The sequence below is a fragment of the Lonchura striata genome, chromosome 2, assembly GCF_050655825.1.
Source record: "Lonchura striata isolate lonStrDom1 chromosome 2, ASM5065582v1, whole genome shotgun sequence".
NCBI classification, from domain to species: Eukaryota; Metazoa; Chordata; class Aves; order Passeriformes; family Estrildidae; genus Lonchura; species Lonchura striata.
The window spans coordinates 147,188,754-147,209,116 of NC_140704.1; the positions used below are offsets into that span (position 1 = coordinate 147,188,754).

The 20,363-nt window shown below is 39.0% G+C and overlaps 1 long non-coding RNA gene across 9 annotated transcripts in view; it reads left to right on the top strand.

The window, feature by feature from the left end:
* Positions 1-20,363, top strand: part of LOC146768469 (uncharacterized) — a 138,730-nt gene that overhangs the window by 99,534 nt on the left and 18,833 nt on the right. For 7 of the 9 annotated variants that reach the window (XR_014953082.1, XR_014953075.1, XR_014953076.1 and 4 more), the window contains one exon: positions 1-20,363. This exon is cut by the window's right edge and continues 18,833 nt beyond it. This is a non-coding gene — a long non-coding RNA (uncharacterized LOC146768469). The other 2 variants (XR_014953078.1, XR_014953077.1) reach the window with 2 other exon arrangements.

Here is a 20,363-nt window from a genome sequence, read left to right on the forward strand (position 1 = left end):
GAGAGTTGATGTTGGGCAAGCAGCAAAAAGAAGTTGACCTGGGACGGCCACCCAGCTGTTGCATGAGGACAGCAGTCAACAGCTCCATGGCCAGATGAGGATCAGTGACAAGTGGTGTCCCTCAGGGGTCTGTTTAGGGACCACTATTGCCTAATACTTTCATCAAAGACACAGACACTGGGACTAAGTGCACCCTCACAAATTTGCAGATGACAACAAGCTGAGTGGTGCAGTTGACACACTTGAGGGATGGAATGTCATCCATAAACACCTGAATAAGTTTGAGAAGTGGAGCCATGTGAACCTCATGAGATTCAACAAGTGTTCATGTTCTGGATCCTCAAAGGTTTCCCAGACCAGACTGAACAAAACTGTGGGTGCCCTGAATAATCTGTTCATACATCATAACTAACACTGTCTCGAGTAGAAGGTTGAGATACAGACCTGGTGAGGTCCATTCTAGATGGATGTAATCTGTGACCCTATAAATGCATATTTCCTCTCCCATTAGTTGTCTGTTTTGACCATACATAACAGTGTATAGATATGTTAATAACACTGTACATAAACAGAGAAGAATGTGCTTCTCAGTGTTTGCTTGAGCTATTTCTGGTAGTGCAGTGTCAAGTTCTCAGTTGAGGCCTCGGAGAAATAATTTTCAGCAGCTGATTTCTTGAATCACAAAGCTGTACTCTCAGAGTCACACTGCTACACAGGAGGAGTATGTGAGGTGAGATTGGCCTTCACAGAAAAGGCTAAGAAATGCTGTCTCTAACTTCTCCTTGCACTCCATCATTCCCTAAAGAATTACAGAATGCATCTGTACAGTGTCAGTATCTTGGCCTATGAAGAAAATCTAAAAATTTGAAGAAAACCTTGCAATACTCTAGCTGGTTGATTCTTCTTGCTGATACATATTGCAAATTCCTCTGAGCTAATGCCTGTCTGAGTTAAAGAATCTGTCTCTATAATTCTCCATGTGAGTCTCAAATGCTTCTGCCTTTACCTGAGTCCTCTAAACTTGCCTTCACCTCATGTGTTTTATTGTTGAGGTTAGTTGAAAATTAGCTTGAATTTAAGGCAAATTATACACTTGAAAGTGCTTACTTCTCTTTTCTGACCATATAAATAGAAACAAAACTTTAGATTAGATTAGATGTCTCCAATGTAAATATCTGTATTGGATAATATTAGTATCTTTAGTCAAATTAGGGCACTTTTAGGGGAGTGGAGAAACAGGTCATATCAATACAGATAGTATTTTATCATATAATATTTTATGGAGAATAAAATAAACTAACTTTGCTTTACAGTTGAGTTGTTATGGGAACTGTGTACAGTATTTGAGATTTTTGAGTGGGGTGGGGTTCTTGGCCTTGTTTTCAGCCATTAGGTTTTGTTAAATCTTTTTGTGCTGCATAAAGGACATAATTATTAAAGTTTTATTCCTTAAATTGGTATTAATGGCCTGTAATCAAGTAATCTCTCAACATTTTCTGTGATTAAACTAAACAAATTGAGTTGCTGAGTATTTCTGCAAAGTATGTTTATAATCTCTTAATCACTTCAGTGGTTCTTCTCTGAACCCTCTCCAATTTAGCCACCTGGAACCAGAACATTGTGTATGATTGTATGATCTTCTCTTTTAATTTTTTAATTTTTAAAAATATCTTATTTTTTCTTTTCTATCACAAAATCCACATCCAGATCTTGGACCTGTTCCCACCAAATGCTGATACCAATCTGTGTGTTTGTAGTGTAGCTCTTTTTATGCCTGGGTGGAAGTGTTACCATGAGCTCAGTGTTTGGCTGCCTGCCTGGGCTGACATGAACTTTCCCCTGCAATCACCACATCAGAACTTCCACTTGCACTGTCAGGGTTGGAAGCAGACCTAATCTGAATGGAGGAAGATGAATAAAAAGCAGCTACAGCCACGTGTCTGTCACAGCAACTATTGAGTTTGTCTGTCACATCAGTAAAGTAGAGAGGAAGAAATGATGAGGGAGCTGCCTGTAGTACTCCTCCTGTATGGAAAACCTGACCTCTATAGAGCTGTATTAATACTATAAAATATTTAAAGTTGAAAAAATTATTGGAACATCCAAACTTCTCTCAGTCACAGCCTCTTATTTTTCATCCATTTATTCTTGTAATTATCCCAGCAATTCATAAGTGGCAGCACTCATCCAGGAAAACAACCAAATCCAGTTCTGACTTTTGTCTAAGTTAGTAGCACAGTCCCTATAGGTTTCCTCCACATTCAATGGAAAAGACTGAACTCCCTCCATAGGATGACGTTCCCAAAGGAAAAATCTGAATTACTCTTAACAGAGACCCAGCATGACAGAATCCAAATTTGGACTTCCAAGATAATCACTACAGAAAGACAGTCATCTTGGACCTTTTTCTTGATTTCAAGGCATGAGGAATTTTTTCCCATGGGATCCTTGCCTGATGATTCATTCATTTTGTTTCCTTTTTGAGTGTCCTGCCTTTGATTTGTATCTGTGAATTTGTTACATCTTTCTCTAGTAGATCAGAGAATCCTTATAATCAGCATTTTATTCCTGTGAAAAGGGCACATTTTCCACAGGCTGGAGAGGACCAGATTGAAGGAGAAATAAGCCCTCTCTTATCAAGTGATGGTCTGCCAAGTACAGTCTCACGTCGGTGATGGAGAACTCTTTGCAGCCACTCGGTGTCTTGAAATCATCAGGTTCTGTAATAGTGTAACACTGCCATCCATTGCAAGACTACTCAGCATTAACCAGGGAACTGGAGAGGGCTCAACCTGTGACCCAGCCTGGTGAAATGAGTGCATGGTCATAATGGTCTATTCTTCCATTTCTGCAATTGTGAAGATTTTGCTTTCATGCTATGTGAGTTAATACTTAAAATCAACATACTGTTCGTGTCATCCCTTTGAGATCTCTCACTGCCAATCATGTTGACCCTAAAAGTGTATTATCTTGGGGAAGATCTAATGGATCCTGTATTACTGTTAATAAACAAGAAGACTTGCATCAAGGTGGTTTGCAGTTCACAGCAGTCATTGCAGCGGTGGACAGAGCCAAGTTGAGTAAGGATGTCTCTTGAGATCTACCTTGACCATGCTCTTACATCAACTTTGTGAAGTTTGCTCAGTGTCTCATATAAAATATGATGTAACAAAGAATCAGATCATTGCTTCAACAGTAATTCTTGAGCTTTTAGTCCATCCCATCTCAGTGTTACATTAAACTCTCTCTGGAGGTACTGCTATCCCTAAACTTTTCTTTATCTTTCAGTGCCGCCCTATGTTGCTTGAAATGCCTGATGGTCTATTTGTGAGTCCCCATGAGCAGTGAAAATTGACAGCAGTGTCTCACAAACTGTGATCTCCAGCAGCTCAGGGAACAGTGCAGTAAAGTCTGAGCAGACATTTCATCTATTTCCTTACAAGCTGCTGCCAGCCATGCACAGTCATTAACATCACTCTGGCACTCACCAGCTGCTACTTTGAGCAGCCCCTGAATGAAAGGGTCAGCTGCACATGGTCGAGGCAGCTGAGTCAGTGATCCTTCTTCTACCCTCACACTGAAATGTAGCTCTGATGTACATCCTCCAACCAAGTGAGGAGTCCACCCTGAACAGGTGCTGGGTGGCTCAGCCAAATAAACTTTTGGAAGGAGCACAGACATGGTCCTGTGAACCAGATATCTGAAAAGTGTTAGAATATGTGGACTGGACTGGAGGTGTGCTTTTGTATCCAACAACATGTCAGTGCTCTGGAGACTAGAAATATTCCAATGTAATTAGAAAAGACTACAGAAAAGCAACTTTTCAGCATCCTGGGGGGCTGTGTTCTGGTCCATATTTCAAGAGCCAGACATGGCATTTCATCCTTTCCAAGGAAACAGGGGCCAAGAGTTTATTGCAATGGAAGAACACTGTGTTATCACCCATAGGCAGTATTTTACTCCAAAGCCTATTTTATATCCTCAACAGCCTGTAATGTGCATCTCTGAAAGTGAGCTGGGCTTACCTTCTGGCTCAAGAAGCACTGGATATGTTATGAGGCACACATAGTTGGCTATTCCTATCACATGAAAGCATAATAATTCATAGCACTGCTATCAAGATGCCTTTTTCTAACAAAGGAAGTAAATAGACCTATTAATAGAGAATTTTCATACAGGCTGAGTTTTTGATCTGTTTGCCACTCTCTGTTCATTTACAAACAATTGTTTTAGCAGAACTCAACCTTAAAAAATGAATCAAAGTAGGCATTTAAAGGTGTGTTTTTTAAACTGCTCTTCCAAAATGGTAGCACCCTGTCTCACTGTGCCTCAGAGTTGCTTCTAGGAAGTACCCATGTAGTTGTGAATATGAAAACAGTTGGAAAAGGATGGTGGTTTGAAGAAGCTATAAAAGAGTGGAGAAGCTATGACTAATTTATATTTATGTATGAAGAGAGTGATAAAATCAGAAGCAATTTTTGTTCAGGTTGGCTAACTTTCAAATTGTTCTAGCACCTGTTCAACTGCTAACAACTATTGCATAGTTGAACAAACAGGTCTAAAAACAAAGAATTAATTATTTTTTCCTCTACAGTCAGAAAAATCCCCAATTTGTGTGTCTGACTATGCTCTTTCAGCTAAGATCTCAAATAAATCCAAAGGTTGTATTTTGTTACCCAAGGCTCCTTTTATATAAAAAAACATGATTTTTTTTTTCAAGCAACCTAACATAGAGATGTACAAAATCTTATTGTCCCTGTAGGAATGGGCTTTATGTAACACTACACAAGGACTATATAAACATCATTAATGTATGGATTCTGTGACAGCCCTGTGGCAGAAAGGCTTAGACTAGGGATGCAAAGTCTAGTCTGTGGATAGTTTGTGCTCTCCTATATTAACATAGAGCTGTACCTTCATACATCTTCTACTGTAACATCTTTATCAAATTCTATGATTCTGTGACTGCCATCATCTTTTCACCCAAGTTTTGACCTTCCAAACTTTTCTCTCTATCTCTTCTGACAACTGGAAGTCGTGCATATTCATGGTTTAAACTAAGCCTGTGTTTGAATGGAGGAGGAAGGAGCACAGCATCACTGTTGTTCTGTTTCCACAGATGTGAAGCACTTTAGTGTGTTTTTTCTGAATCAAGAGAGAGATGCCATCATGACTTTAAGTGACTGTTGCTTCTTATTCCTAGGACCTCCTGGAGGCAATTCCAAATTAACTGGCTTTTCCAAGGCCAGTCCAGCCAAGCATCATTACCATACACTACCAAAATGGGTCCATCCCTCCCCTTATCCTGACCCTTATCAAGAATTTTGAGGATGTCCTAATGAAAGCAGTCTTGCCTTTATTTTCTGTAGCATATTCACTAAGGGAATCAACCCTCTAGGAAACAGAGATATTTGGAAATACATTACAGCACTTTCAGATCACATAAAGAAAATGGAACAGAATGAACCAAGAAGCAAGAATTTCTATCCTTTGCCTTTTGCCCTTCACTAATTAAGACTGGACTTCCTGATCTCTTTCTGTAGGCTAGCTCACAAGAAATACACATTCAGACAGAGTGCTTGTTGAAAAAATGTATTTAAAAAGCAGTGGGTACAAAATTTAGCCTGATATATGACCTGGAGGTGTGTCAGTCTTATGTATGGTAATCTGGGAAGCACTTTTTCTCAGAATATAGAAGAAGTTGAAGAAAGAAGCAAGATAAAAATTTGAAAGTGATTCAAAAGGTTGTAAAAAAAGGCCTGGAAAAAAATGTTGTAAGTAGTAAATGGAATGGAATTGAAAAGGATTAAAGGAAGGGAGAAGATCAACTGGGGGTGAGATTAGAATGGGGGGGAGAAGTGGAAGATTAAGGATCAATGAAGCATGCTGATTCTGGCCCAATTCTTTGCCCTTTTCTATGGACTTCAAGAAGGTACAACCAGGGCTTTGGTTTCTAGTGAACTTTCCTTCCTTTCTTCCCCTGTATGCTTCCTAAAATCTATTCATGTGTGCAATTTGCAACTGTGATGTGGTGAAAAAACAATATGTATGGTAGGAAGAGTTTGCAACATCAGGCCTCTATAATAGCACGGTCTTAGAGCACAGACTAGTTTGTCAGCTGGTATAAACTGAGAGAGCTCCATTGAATCTGCATACTCTTTGGTCTTGAATTAGGTACCAAGCATGTTAGCCACTGAATAATGACAGGAGAATCTCCTTTTTAACTCCTAGAGGCCCTTCCTGGGTCCTTGAGATGAAACTTTTTGTCTCTTTAGAAATTTAAACCATGTTTGTTCCATTCTTACATCCACTGGAATCCGCAACATATCTGCTTTGTAGTCTGGACAAAGCTTGAAGATTTCCCCAAACACAGTGTGAATCAAACCACACAGGAATGTTTGTAAAGAACATCTTGGACCCTTTGAAAACATATTCAGTTCTCAGAAGCACTAATGCATTCCACATTTGGTCATTAAACACTAATTGGTAACATGCTGTGGAAGGGTTCATTCTCTGACCAGTCAGTATTTCCTAGGTCACAGCACTGCATGACCTTGGTGCCCTGATGTGACCTGCCCTTTTGAACTTCTAATCCTTCAACTCGTCAGAGAGCATTAGTAGTTCAGGCCACTTTGGAAACCAGAGGCATATTTTCCCCTGGCTGTTTCAAAGTTTCCTTGGTTTCCCCTCCATCTCCTGCTCCCACCCCCTACCCTCCCCACCCCACTGATGATTCAGGATGTCTTTTGGGGACCTAATTGAAGGCTTCAAAGTGCCCAATAGTTTATTATGAAACTATTGTCCTTGGTAGATGTCACAGGACTCATGTTTTATTATATTTATAACCTTTTTTTCCATTAGTCTGCCATTTCCCTGAGAAATTATGACCTTGGCTCTATCAGTTTAACCAAGCTGGTTTTAAATATAGCAAATGTGTGCGTGTGCACAAAAGGAGACAAGAGGGGAAGTCACCAGAGAAATTTCTATTAAAGCAGCGCTTGTACTGGCTTCTCCTAGAATCATGCAAGCAGTTTAAAGACTGTGATAAGGAAAGGTATCAGGACAAAAACATGTCTAATAATAAAATCTCAAGTGGTATCTCTGACTTCAGTGGACATAGGGCAATAGATACTGGTTGCTGTCAGGTCTATCATTTAGCATAAATTTTACCTGAATTTCTTATAAGAAGTGTGTTTAGGGTTTTCCCCTCTCCCTTTTTTTCTCTTATCCTTGCTTACTTTGATTTTTCTCACTCTCTATTTTGGACAAATTCAAAGCGTTTTTCTTAACTCTCCCATGGTCTGTCTCATACAAACTTAGCAGTTCAGAGGATGAAAACAACTGGATCTTACCGGGAATTTGGGACAAAAAAATATTTGGGGCACAGTGAGTGCAGGGTTACAGACTGGGATGGGTCACATGGTGCTTTTCAAACACCAGTCCCTGAAAGGTACGCCAGGAGTAACTAAAAGCAATCAAACTTGTTATCAGCAGATGTACCTCTAAAATACTGGAGATTGTGAGTCTGTTGACTGGGCAGTGACTAAGTAGTTTCATTCAAAGAAAAGCCCAGGATATTTTTAAATGAACCAATAAATGAAACAGCGCCAGCAAATCTTCCTGGGCACAGGAGCAAGGCTGTCTATGCACTAACATTGTTAGAGCAGTACTGGGCTGGTTAATTTACTGCTGTAGACTTAGCCAGAGTGGCTGAGTTCTGTAGGTACAATCTTAAGGCTCAAGCAGGGTGATCTCCCATTGAAAGAAAGAACATAGTAACTGACCTTGGTCTTGTTTGTCTGCCAGTGGGAGTGGGTGAGGTCAAATTCATTAAAGTCAGTATTTAAGAAGGAAAATGCTATAAAAACCAATATGTTGAGTTTTTCTTTCTTCTTCTTCTTTTTTTTTTTTTTTTAAGGAACATTAAAAAAAAGTATTGATTTCATGCTGCAGGATTTGAAATGGTTCCATTCCTCATCCCCTTAGCCAATCTCTTAAAGAAACAGAGCAGTCCTCACTGTAGATATTGAAAGAGTTCTCTAACTGCAAGGCATGCTGGCTCAGGCAAATGGGGATAGGACAAATGAAAAAATGCAGAAAACTTAAAGGATAGAAATTTTTTTTTCAGAAAGCTATATCTTCATGAAAAATTTCACCTTTGAAATAAAAAAGAGATTTTTTTGAAAGAAAAGACTTTTTAATTACCATCTGGCCAACAGTATTTATTCCTTCAGATCACTGGAACCAATCTTTTACTTTTGCTGTTATTAGATCTTTTGTAAAGATCACTGTAGATTGCATATATATATTATTTTTTTTCATCCAGATCAGCAAGGACAAGATACCCCCTGTCCTTCAAGGATTCCATCCACTTGCCTTTGCCCCTCCCACATGTCTCTGGCAGTATGTAGAGCCATTAGAGTCATGTTCCTGGCAACGTCCCCACTTTAAAATGCTTCATTCCCAATTCCCACATAAGGGATGACAGACTTTGTGACCTTTTGTATCAACACTTGTTTGCTAAAATTAGATTTTTTTCTTCCTGGCATATAACCAAACAGATTATACTCCTCAACCTGTCATCCTTGGAGGGCAGGCAGCCCCAGAAACTGATGATGCAGAGGAATAAACTTCTCCATGAAGAGTAAATGGAGCTCAAGGGGAAAAAAACCAAAAGGGAACAATGTCCTAGCAGTGTATGCATCTATCTCTGGTGTGCATACACATGCACAGATGATATTAAGTGATGGTGTCAGCCACAAAAGGTTGGGAGGTTAGATACAGGTCAGATAACCATCTAGCAATTTAGATGTGTCTTGAAAGTTCATTTGAATTTAAGATTTGTGGAAGCCATAGGTAAAAACCCAATAGAACTGAACATTGCAGGTCTACTGCATGGCTTTTACTGGCTGGAAACAATGCTTAGAGAACCTGAATTTCCTCATGACATTTCCATGATTTAATGTGGATTAACAGTGAAAATTAAAAGCAGGTCTAGAAAACTAAAAGAGAGGAAAAACATCAGCATGATATTTTGAGGAAACAGTCTGGTCTAAATTGAAAAGTTCCTTAATATTTGACCATTATTAAGCAAAAGGAAATAAGCTGCAATGGGTACATATGTCCTACACTCAGAATTATATTTACCTAGACTTATGTTAAGAATTATATTTCTACAATGTTTACTGCTATATTAGCATATATGAAGTAACCAGTCTCCTATAAACTTCATAGTTTGGCTCATTCTGAGATCTATGAAGCTGATAAATAACTACAAGAACATAAGAAGATTACCAGGAAGGTTTGGTTATTTGTGACTGGCTGTACACAGAGATTTTTGGTTTATTTTCCTGACCAAAGAAACATTTAGTTAGGGACCTAGGTTACTAATCTTTTTTGAAGTAAGAAGCTGTTCAGCTTCCGCTGGAGCCCATACTGTGTATGAGCTGCTGTGTCTCTGTTCCCAGCACACATGTCCAACCTGAAACTCAACGCTGTACATTTCTGCACTTAATGAGGGACTGGTGTGTCACTGCTTCAGCATCTGCACTCCTCCAAACTCTGGAAGAGCCATTCCCAGTATTGTCTGTCCCACATCACTCTTCCTTTAGGTCACCAATTCTTTAATTGAAAGTGTGTGCTAACCATATCCCTCTAAGCTGGATTTATGAAAGGCTTTGAATGCTAACTTTAAATTATCTTTAAGGTCATTTGCATATCTTAAAGGAAACAACCAGACTGTATTTTTGCTGCTTATTAATTATTTTTGCTGCTAATTCACCAGCAGAGATGATGGGTTACTAGTACCAGCACTCTTCCACAGTCGCCTGGAAACACCGCGTGAGAGAGAAACGTGGGACCGTGCAGCCCTTTCAGCGTGGCTGTGACTCTGCTGTGACGAAGAGGCAGCACAGTACCAGTGTCCCCTGCACAGGTGACACTTGAGGACAGAGGACTGGTGTGCCTGCTGGCTGGGCCGAGCGTCCCACGTACTTTCCTAGGCGGGGCTGCGGGAAGCGGAGCGCAGCCCATCGAAGCTGGCAGCCTTCATTCTCTTCATGTGGTTGCACTCGCAGCTGTGACACTGCCAGTGACGTAAAGGGAGAGGAAAAGGCTGCTTTTTCAGCAAGATACAAACACAGAGATATTATCCATCTGCTGATTTTGATCTCATTTCACAAATACTCACACATAACTAGATCCAAACCGTTGATAGGGTCCCTCCTTCTCTATCCCTGCTATCAGGGTTCTTAACCTTCTCAGGAATGGATATCACTGTATATGTATAAATATTCGTGTATATCACTGTCCTGTATTCATCTGAGACAAGAAACATTTCATATTGCATGTTTATGCCTGGATTAAAAATACAGAGCCTCAAGGTGCTGGCAGCACCTTAAAGCACAAAGATAGCAACTGGAACCCCTAATTTTGGAGGGAAAAAAGGTTCTGGTCTTATCCTGCTAAATGTAAAGAAAAAAAGTATGTCAACAGTAGTCTATCTTGACTTTCTCAGACTAAAATAGTACTGAAATAGCTTTTCAATTAAGAAATTTCCCCTTTTTTTTTTTTTTTTTTTTTAGCAAGAAAGGAAGAAAGGATTTTTCCTCTTACAGTATATTTTTGTTGGACATGCTGGACTTCCTTAATTATAAACAGAATGATACCACAGACACCAAAATATTTCAGTCAGATAAGAGATTGAAACAATTCTTTTGAATTTCCTGGCCAATCTTCTACACATTTCTTCACCTCCTTGTTCTTTTATATATTCTTCTAAGACATATTATGTGTCCCATGGCTTGCATACTTCACCACAAAGACTGTCTCCATTTCATCCTTCCCACTTATTAACAAAAAGACCATGGTTCATTAGAGCACAGGCCACTGACCAAGAGTTAACTTACTAGGGAAAGTATTCCAGGATCTACAAGAAATAATGACACTCAGTCAGAACACTTCAGTTTTGACTTCTTTTTTGCTAAAATTATGAGCTCTCCTGTGAAAATACTGGTATATTTATGGTCTTTGAAACTGTCCTGCATGCTTGTGCTACTACCTCATTCCTTTCTGAGTGTAGGAGATTGGCTGTTCTCTGTATTTCTCTATGCAGTAATTGTTTCATTGTTTTCATTTTCACTGAAAATTTCCAATAGAGTGATGGCACATGAATAATACTGATGATTCATTTTCTCACCATCTCTAGTCAGCAGTGTTGTGGCTGTGACAGGTATTTTCCCTTTTGTTTTCTGCTAAAGGTCCCTGGAAGGTGTGAGTTTTACACAAACTTGGTTTTATTGCTTATCCACGATCAATAATATCCACTGGATCCTCTCTGCTCATTTAATGGCTTTTGAGGGCCCCTTTCAGAAAGATGTTCTTTATAATGAGCTGAGTAAATCACAAACAAAGGTGTCTCCTCATTCTACTAAATCAGCAGCTTTTAGACTCAGCTGGGTAATCCCCCTTTGTCACATCAGAATGCAAATGCAAGCAACTGGTGATGTGTTGTCTCTTCCCATACTCTCCCTCTCTGCTCACCCTGAGACTTTGCTCTTTCCCATGGTTCTGCTGTGGCAGCTCTGGCTCCAGACATGGGCTAGCCTAGTCCTAACACAAGAGTGGTCCCTAGCACAAAGAGTTCCAGACAAATATGCACTGATCTCAGAGTAACCTTTGAAAACTAGTCATCATCCATCCACTATAGCTATTTTTTTTTTAATTGAAATGAATAATGACTTTCTGTAACATGGTTCACACAGATTGCTCCATGCTTTTCATTTCTGCATTATTATTTGATTTAGTATTGTATTTTAACAAGTCTCAATATGTCATATATATAATTATTATTTTAAAGTTGGCATTGTTCTCACCTTTTTCTTGTTCATCTCTGAAGGGCAGATTGAATGAATATGTTGTCTCTCATGAACGTAAACCAAAGGAATGGGTGAGCTGCAACTGCCTAGAACTCATAATGAGAGGTTATCATCCTGGCATCCACATCCAGAGAGCCTTGACAACACTGGGTCCAAATTAAGATAGGGACTTGCAACCCCTGAGTTCGGGGATTGATCACCACAGATTTTTCACCACAGGTAAAATTTTCTTAGGCCCTGTCCTCTGTGATATTTCATTTTATATCTCCCAGAGAAAGACGGGGAAACTGAGCACTGAAGAACTTCACTTTGGTTTTCCTGCAAAGAAAATGAATGTAATTTTTCCTCACTACTTACAAAAATCCAAACATTAAGGATCATCTTTTTGAACTGTCAGAAAAATTCCATTATTCTGTGATCATCTGGCAGTTGAAGCACTATCCATTTTCATTGCACATGCCCAGGATGACCTGACCTCTGACTTTCATGCACAAAGAGGAGTTTTTCAGGGTCCTGTGAAGGTGAGTGAATGATGGCAGAGCAGAGGAAAATGTGAGTGTGGCATGGGGAAACGGAGACACTGAAAACTTATGCAGGGGTGCAGTGACAGTGCCATGAATGTATTTTTCACTGAGTTGTTTATTTTATGTCTTTCACTTATGAGATTACCTTGTAATCTTATGAAGATGGCATTTTTGCTCTTTCTTCTACATCTTTGTGTTCTCCACATAAAATAAAGTATTATTCCAAGAAGCAGTTAATTTATTTTTAATGAATCTTACCTGGTTTTGTCAAACAGAAAGTGTAAATTGTGTTATCTTTTTTTTTTTCCTTTTTAATTTAAAAGATTATATTTACAGCTTCCAGTGACCTTTATTGCTTTTAAAATTATCTTTTTACTAAAATTTTCAGTGATGGGTTTTTGTGGAGAAAAAAAATGTTTTCAGGCAAAGAACAATGTTTTGGGTATCAAAATTATGTTTTAATATTTACTTGATCTATTATTATGGGTTTTTTCTGCTATTGTCTTCAATATTACTCATTAAAGATGATCCCAAATGGGCTTGTGTACACATGCAGGTAAGCTTATCAGCAGCCTGACTTGTGATATATCCAAATATTCATCTCTGATTTCAAACAATGACCTGCATAGTAGCCAGTACCGAGGAAGACTGATCATCTTTCCAATAGCCTTAAAACCAGAGCAAAAGAGAATCAGAGATGTTCATAAAATGATCACAACTTAAGAATAGAATGAAGTCTCTATGAAGAACCTCTCCCTGTGAGAACAAGAGAGCACAAAGCTCTGTTCAGACTAAAAGCAGCTTTGTCACCTTCAGTGCAAGCAAAAGGGTTTGCAGCAGAAGATCTGAGGCTGGACTTTTGTCATGATGTAAAGCACATGAGCTCAAATGCTTCAGTTTCCCCCACTGCAGGTGGGAAATGATACATAAGTTTCCCCTTGCTGAAGCATTTTGAAATGGATGTAAATGAGGCCTTAAATGAGGCCTTTCCTGACAACCTCCTATTGTCAGGAAAAAGCGATGAGGATCCCTGCCAGTTCCCATCTGCTGTCATCAGCAGACAAAGGTGTTCTCCCAGGCAAGCGATCTGGCTGAGAAGTGCTCATCCTCTCAGTTTTCTCTGTGTGCAGTAGAATTTGAGCTAAGCATAGGAAGCTGTGATGATTACAAAACACTTCCCTTGAAAATGTATTTTGATCTACAGCCTCCAAATTGCATCAACCTTCTTCTCTTCTGAGAACTTTCTCAGTTCTTAGAAACAGCCAGCATTCTGTGGGACTGCTTCATGACTTGTGTTCTGCTGAAGGTACAGGCAGGAGGAACTAGAAATGCTCTAGTTAAAGGTCAGAAGTTTTCTGGATGTTTGTTTTACATATGAGAGGTCTGCATTAGTGATTTTATTCCCTTCACTCTGACCCATTTTTGTCTAGTCAGCTCAAGGAACAGATGTGGGCTTAGATCCAACAGTATGTAACATGATAAATATGTGTTCTGTGCTTTAATGCCTCGTGTGGTGTTCTCTGGAAATAGACTTGAACAATGACAACTATACTTGGCATTTGGAGGAATCAGCTGGGCTATCTGGGGTTCACAAAGTTCAAACAGGAGAGCTGCAAGAAAAGGGTTTTATTTTTTGCAGCAGAACTGGCTTGTTCCAGCCTTAGTTTTGCTTGCGTATCTGAAATTCTGTCAGGAATCCCTCTGCTGTTCCTCACAGTTATTAGACAAAACCACGGAATGCTGTGGAGAACGACCTCATAAGCATGCTTATCCACTTTTCTAGGAAGCAGGATATTTCTGGGAGCCAAATGCAAATTTATACCTCGGAGCCTTGTAGAACAATTAAAAAAAAATATAAGCTTTATTTTAACTGAATTCACAGCAACTTCTATCTTTGGATTTCCGATCACAGGGAAATGAGCATGGCAGGTGCTGGCTGTGATAATGGTGCTGAAATAGTGGAACTGACCTGGCCATACACCTAAGAGGTGAATCATGCTGCATCACAGACTTATTTTTAATACAGAGAAATTGTGTATCTCAAGCTTTTATATATCACACCAACCTTTCACACGGAGTTTTTGGACACATTCCCCCACCCACAAGTAGCTGGCTGTGGACTTGACGTACATAACACAGGATGTAGCACCTGGCTATGCTACTATTTGTTGGATGCATTTCATACTTACCTGAAAAAAATTCTGCAAATGACTCACTATTTTTATTTTTCCTTCAAGAAATTAGATGCAATGCAAGTTCTCAGTAAAGAATCTTTGTATTATTCCTATCCTGTGTTGGCATCCTGACTCCCTTGTGCTTCATATATAATTTCAGTAACCAACAGTTTAGGAAATTAGGAACTTTCTTCTTTAACTCATTGTTTCCTGAGCTGCATTAATTTAGTTGTTAGCATGTGTAGCTAACAACTAGGTAGCAGCCCAGGTAGCTTCCTACTCCTTAAGCACAGCTGAAATTCAAATAGGAAGTGGCCTTACCATCAAGGCATTTGACTGGCCATAAAGTAGTTGGCTTAAATTCATCTTTGTCTACAACAACATTCTGCTGGGTATGTGCAGCTGCAGGACATCAGCTACCTGCAAATATGTACAACTGAACAGTAGCAGCCTTCAGACATCAGACTCATCAGCTAAGCAGAGCTTTCCAGGCTCTCAGTTCTAGACCTAGATTTACTTAACTTGTGCTAATGTCATACATGTAGCATGTAGACCTTCCTCAGTTTGCATTTCTAGACATGTTGGTAAGTATTCTTTAATATATATTAAATGTTTGGTTGAGATAAATGTCATTTGTCTTTGATAGGAAAAGCTGGCCTGGTTTCTAGAGGTGCTGGTCATCACAAGTGATATTTAATCACTGCTGAAAATCAAGACTTGTTTAGTGACTTGTGGCATATGGACTGGGGAAGGATTTTCAGATGTTCAAGTATGAACTTGAAGGCAATTAACTCCAAGGCAATTAACTGCCATTAGTACTCCTAAAATTCCCTTTGTTTCCCTTCTTACACAAATACATCTATTTATCATTAAACCCTGTATTTCCATAGAGTATGTTTCAGATCTGATACACTTTCTGGAAAAAACTGCAAGTTCAAACAGTCTAATGAATGACTGCTGGTCAATCGCTGTAGGCCAAATTTCTTTTCCACTGGAAGTACATTTTCATATTGCTTCTACTGCCTTGCTGGTGTTTCCCATTAAAGGCAGGACAGCAAGACTTCTGACCCAGCCTGGCCACTGCTGCAATGCTGTTCTTAGCACTCTATTCTAATACTATCTCTGGATTATTCAATTAATCAGTTACTGAGGATGTGGAGATTTAATTGCCTTAAAAAGAGGAAGCTGATGTCATTAAGATGGAATCATCTGAAAAAAATGCATCAGTAGTGAGAATTTCTTCTCCATAAGCAATATGCTTAGGACCTGAAGAGCTAGACTACAAGTTACTATTAATGTAGAATGAATTCATTATCCAGATGTTGCATCTGCACTGAACTCAAAGAATGTTATTGCAGCTGGAGTAATACAGAATTTTACTTAATGAAATAACTAAAGCTTATGAGTACTGTAGAAGGCATACCAAAAAAAAAAAAAAGGTGAGCAATTAGTTACCTGGATCACACACTACTCAAGCAGGAAAAGAAAAACAGTTGATTAACATGAGAAAATTGATATTTCTGGAAAGTCTAAGTGACTAACGTGAGGATGTTATTTTAAAAAAATGCTGATAGGAAAATGACAGAATGAAGCACATCAAATTTTTGATCCCAAATTTATATTTGATGTATCAGAATCAAATATTTATTAATATTTTTTAAAATAATCTAATGGCTGTTATATACATTTATGAGTCTACTACATGTTTATATAGCTGTGTAAGCTACAGTTACCTATCTATGAAAATGAAAGTGTTTGTTTTTAAATTTGAGAAACCATCTTACTGTGAGTGCTTTATATCATTTCAGCTTATTACAAATACATAATAACAAGATTGCCCTTCCCACAAAGCATTTCAGGCACCTATCCCTGAACCAAAATTTGCATCAGCTGGGAGATCTTTATCTTACCACGGTAAAATCAAAATTCACTGGACATGAGTGATTAAATAGATTTCCTCAGTATACTTAGACAAAACACTTCTTGGGCCAGCAGAAGGCCAGTGGTACCTCTGAGTGCATCAGGAAGAGCATGGCCATCACAGGGAGGTGATCCAGCTCCTCTGCCTCTACCCAGCCCTGGCAAGGCCTCACCTGGAGTGATGTCTCCAGCTCTGGGCTCCTCAGTACAAGGCAGACACTCCTGGAATGAATCCAGTCGAGGAAAAAAAGATGATGAAGGGACTGGAGAATCTCTCTTATAAGGAAAGGCTGGGTGAGCTGGGCCTGGTCAGCCTCAGAAAGAGAAAACTGAGAGGGGACCACATCAATATCTGTCAGTGCCTGCAGGGAGGTGTCAGAGGATGGACCAGGCTCTGCTCTGTGGTGCTCAGCAGTAGGACAAGAGGCAATGGGCAGAAACTGATGCCCAGGATGTTACACTGAATATGAAGAAGAGTTTCTTTACTGTGCAGTGACCAAGCACTGGCACAGATTGCCCAGAGGAGGTGTGGAGCCTCCTCACTGGACATATCCAAGAACTGTCTGTGCCATGTGCTATGGGATGACCCTGCTTGAGCTGGACAAGAAAACTCACTGGCCCTTTCCAGCCTGACCCATTCTGTGATTCTGTGAAAACATGTTTTTGACAAATGCTCTGAAAACTTTCAGCTTCTGGAGGACTTAGTGCATGTCAGAAAGGTTTTCAGGTCACAATTCTGTTCTGTGGGGGCACATCTGATCCCTATCAGAACACCTCTCTTGTTTTCTTTGGGTATACCCTCTGTTACCCCTTGGACACACTGAAGAGGTGGCAGGGAGGTAAACAGTCATGAATATGCACCATTGCCCCAGTTGCTCCAACAGGTTCGCCTCTGTATAACATACTTTCATAGTTGTTAAATCAACATCATAATTAGTCCTATAAGATGGGATTTCAAAATCTATTTTGTGGATCAGAGGAAAATCAGCAGAAGTTATCTGGTTTTTGAGATTCTCAACTAGGAGACAGCAACACATCCCTGCAACTGGAGCTCTTGTCTGTTTCTTAAGCTAACTACAATTTCACAAAAGTCCTGTGATATTTTATCTGCTTTAACATGTAGTCCTGAAAGTTATTAACCTGGCATATTTGACTTCATTTCTATCACCTTAAAATACTGATGCAATGTCCACCAGCAATATCTAAATACCTAAACAAGTTACCATTATTCAGCCGAGTGTCATTCCTGCTGATACAGATTTAGGAGATGTATTAATGCATATTCACTCTAAGTCAAATGCAATTACAGCCATAGATGTGGATAATTTTCTTTAACTTGAAGCCATATGTATGTATGCAAAATGTATATGAAATACTACGGAATGTTAACAATATGTTTGAACCAAATGAAATAAGAATCTGGACTTGGTTATACACGAGGAGCCCTCTTTTCTTGGGAAATAGTGTTTTCAGCAAGATTGTAAACAGAGAAGAGACATCACATGGTTTGCATTATTTCTCCTACAAGCTTTCTCTTTCAAAATGAAGTACTATTTGTATTTGACTTATTGTGGTGGAGAAATAAGAATAAATTATTGAAATATTTGTGCTCATAATTAGACCAAATTGAGTCTGATCAAATAGAACTTTAGGAATTCCAGTTATGCTTCAAATCTCCTGTGGAAGATGAAGAAGAAAGAAATGAACCCACTATTGTCATCAAGATTTTAACAAAAGATTGAGGAAAAAAGAATGATCCTGTGGTTAAGATACTTGATTCAAGTCTTGATCCAATTTCTTCCTTGGTTTGAATGATCTGGTGTTTTTATATGAATTTAATTTTTCTGTGCCTCAGTTTCCCATTAATAAAGCAGTGATTAAACCTTTTCCTTTCCCATTTTCTGTTTATGTTACAAGTCTTTCCAAGCCAGAATCCATCCAGAATGTGTGCATACAAAGGAAGCTTATCACACTTGGTTTCTGAAAATTGGTGATATTCCTATATGAGCACGGACATCACTGGCAGCAGGTGTGCTTCCATCCATTGCCACATGCAGACTAAAGGCTGAATTCATAAAAATATAGGTGCCAAAATCCCAAACTGCAACATGGTGCAATACTTAAAGAGGTACCTAAAGCTCACAATTAGGTGAGTTATTAGCAGCCTATTAAAGAAAAAAGGTATGGGGACGTATGGGGACTAATTAGAAATTGAAACAAGCCTCTGGTATTTAACATCCTCTCTAATAAATCTAAGTCTATAATGTACCAGGGCATGTGTAATGTTTTGCTCTGGCTGATGTCAGCACCTCCTCCTTGAGTGAGTTGGATATTTTGAATATACTATGCAAAGGTACTTGCTGCAAAAACTTAGTACCAAAGTAGGGTATTGTAATATGTAGAATTGGCACAACTTTCCCTGTGTAAAGGGAAAAGATTTTTATTGCAGGAGGACTTGTCAAGCCTTGAAAGCTGCTAATGACTTTGCTGCTTGAAATGCAATGAAACTGGAATGTGCCATCATCCAGATCATTGAGCAAGATAACTGCAATATAATATCAAAACTAAAACTATGTAACTAATGGTCTTGAATTGGGAGTAAAGCTTTGTCTAAGTAACATATGGTGGGATATCATCCTGCTCATTACAAAAGGTCCATGCTTGAAGAATCATTGTAGCCACCACTGGAGAGCTTTTCACAAGCCCTTCCATCTGAAGGAAAGATGTGAATAGAAGTCTAAGTGTGTGTGAGAATGTGTGAATGATTGCTTCTGACCAATAGTTTGCCAGTGCATTAGAAGGGATGGATTTTTAATGATATTGTTAGTGTTATGGATAGGTTAGACATGCGTATAACAAGAATTACATTGGCTGACCCTCTTTTCTCTTGCAGAAAGAATTTGAAGGACACTTCAGCACTTTGTGCTCTCGCTTTTCCTTCACAAATCATCTTAAGCAACATTTGGGACAAAGTTCTAAAAGGAAGCAAAACTCTAATGTACTTCCCAATCCATATAAAGATGATTTTGTCTTTAAAGAGATCTAATTTCTGTTGCAAGGGAGGGGATTGTTTTGCACCATATGGTAGCTGTCCTGTGATGTCATAGTGATTAATGACAGGATCAGTTGGACGCTCCAGTGGCGTAACAAATGACCTGGGTTTCCTGTAATGGCAATAGTTACACGCTCGTATGGGACCCTGCAATTAACTGAGCTCTCGTCACGGCTCCCCATGGGGTTAAGAATAACTACAGAATGAATGTGGAGACTACTACCAGCTTCATGAGGATGTGGGTCAAGCATTCTGTGACTTCTGGCAGATCCCTTAGACAGTGGATATCTGTTTCCCATCTGTAAAACTGATCTTATAATTAGCTGTTCACAGGCTTGATGTAAAACTAGCTGGTCGGAGTATGTCAAACCTTTGCAGAAGAAAAACTTTAAGTGAAAATAACATTTTAGTGAAACTATCTGTGTATTTTTAACTCTGTATCATAGACTGAAGAACCTCCAACACTCTCTGCCTGACTGGCCTCATGATTATTTGTCAGATAAAACATGGAAATCTTCATTAAGTGCTTTGGATTCTACTTTCAAGTCAAACTTTTTTTTGAGTAATCATTGTTCCCTATCTGAAATAATTCTGGAAGCAGATAAAATACTCCTACTGTGCTGAAGCAATGCCATACAGACAAGGAATGATCCATTTATCCCAGTAGCATCCTTACTGACAGCATGATGACTGTCATTGTAGTTATTTTAGCTGATGAAAAAATCTCAAAACTACTAAAAAAAAGTCCAAGTTTTAGATTTTCTTCTGATTTTCCTGATAGTTTTGGTCAAAACTACAAGTAAATTTTAGTTTTAAA